Raw genomic sequence first — 2,088 nt, 5'->3', positions numbered from 1 at the left:
CCACAGCACCACAACAGCTAAATTAAAATAGATTAATTTTTAGTGAGCCCTAATTATCCATCTGTAAAATTTCTCTTTTTTAGATGAAAGGCTGCTTTGGGAAGAATTTGATTAATTTGAATTCTGTTTTATTTGTGTGTTTTACTTTTTCCTCATCATATCCAGAATTGTTCTTCAGTTCCCTTTTTGAGTTTTTTTTGGAAACTAATAGGAAACTTTTTTTAACTTAAAGACAACTAACTTAAATTTTATATTAATTTGACTCTTAACTTTATTTTAGCTTACCTTGGCAGCAAAAGGGGGAGAAATCTATTTTACACTTGCAAACAAGGTCATATGGAGGGAAAAAACAGATTATCACTTGGATTTTATTAGACTATGCCTTTGCTTTATGTACTTTTTTTCAGTTTCTACAATTCGTAATACTAATTATGCATACATATTTTTTAATTATGCAAAGTGAGTATTCTAAAATTATAGAAACTAAAAATAGAAAAATACTCACTATGCATAAATATAAATAGAAGTCCTGGTATGGTGCTGTGAGTTAATGTGCTAGGCTGTAAAGTCTGTTTGAACCACTAGGTCGGCAGTTCAAGCTCATCAGCTGCTCCTTGGAAACCCTATACAGGGTCACTATGGGTCAGAACCAATTTGTCAGCACTTAACAACAACAATGCATAAATATGATATGCCTGAAGAGCTTTCTCGGTCATAATTCTTTTTGTTTCAGTTTTGTTAAAAGTCTACTTCCCACTTAAATTCAATGAACTTTAACCTTAAAATGGTTGTGATTTACTCATACTGATTTTAAAAAACCTCATAGAATATGTTACTAATGCCAAAGAATTCAAAATAAAATTAATGTAATATAGAAGAGAATTTTAAATAAGAACTATTATTTGTCATGATTTGAACCTGTTGGTTTCATGTATTTACGGTTCCCACGAGGATTTAAAGCCTGAGACACCCTATACAGAGTCACTATGAGTCGACGGCACTTAACAACAACTGTTATGTTGAAAACATTCCTACTTGCTTTCTTTAAACTAGACTAAGTAATGAACACATTCAATTTCTGCTTTGGTGTGCCAAAAAATTAAGAATTTTTTATTTGTCACAAAAATGATGCATACCTATTTGAAAAGCACCTGGTATGGTGCTGTACGATAAGCACCAGACTGTTAACCACATTAGACACAAGGTCAGCATTCAAACCCACCAGCCACCTTCAGAAACTCTATACAACTTGAAAGCACACAACAACAGCAACATTTGAAAGAGAGAAAACAAGCTTGTTGTTGTTAGGTGCCGACTCACAGTGACCTTATGCACAGCAGAACGAAACACTGCCCGATCATGGGCCAACCTCACTATCATTGCCATGCTTGAGCCCATTGATGCTGCCACTTTGTCAATACATCTCGCTGGTGGTGGTGGTGGGGGGTGGTCTTCCTCCTTCTCTTACCCTCCACCCTACCAAACATGATATCCTTCTCCAGCAATTGGTCCCTCCTGACAATATGTCCAAAGTATGAGCAATGCATTTTGGCCATCCTGGCCTCCAAGGAGCACTCTGGCTGCACTTCTTCCAACACAGATCTGTTGGCTCTTTATGCAGCCTATGGCACTTTCAATATTCTCCTCCAACACTATAACTCCAATGCATCAATTCTTCTATGGTCTTCCTTATTCACTGTCCAGCTTTCACATGCATATGAGGTTGTTGAAAATACCATGGCTTGGGTCAGGCGCACCTTAGTCCTCAAACTGACATCTTTGCTCTTCAACACTTTAAAAAGGTTTTGTGCAACTGATTTGCTTGATCCCTTGACTGCTGCTTCCATGAGAGTTGATAGTTGATCCAAGAATAATAAAGTCCTTGACAACTTCAAGTTTTTCTTCATTGATGAGAATGTTGTTTATTGGTCCAGTGGTGAGGATTTTTGCTTCCTGTACATTGAGATGTAATCCATATCAAAGGCTGTGGTCTTTGATCTTCATCAGTAAATGTTTTAAGTCCTCTTCACTTTCAGCAAGCAAGGTTGTATCATCTGCATATCGCAGGTTGTTAATGAGTCTTCCTCC

This window comes from Chrysochloris asiatica, unplaced genomic scaffold (genome assembly GCF_000296735.1).
Source record: "Chrysochloris asiatica unplaced genomic scaffold, ChrAsi1.0 scaffold00045, whole genome shotgun sequence".
Classification (NCBI taxonomy): domain Eukaryota; kingdom Metazoa; phylum Chordata; class Mammalia; order Afrosoricida; family Chrysochloridae; genus Chrysochloris; species Chrysochloris asiatica.
This window is presented reverse-complemented; position numbering follows the sequence as displayed.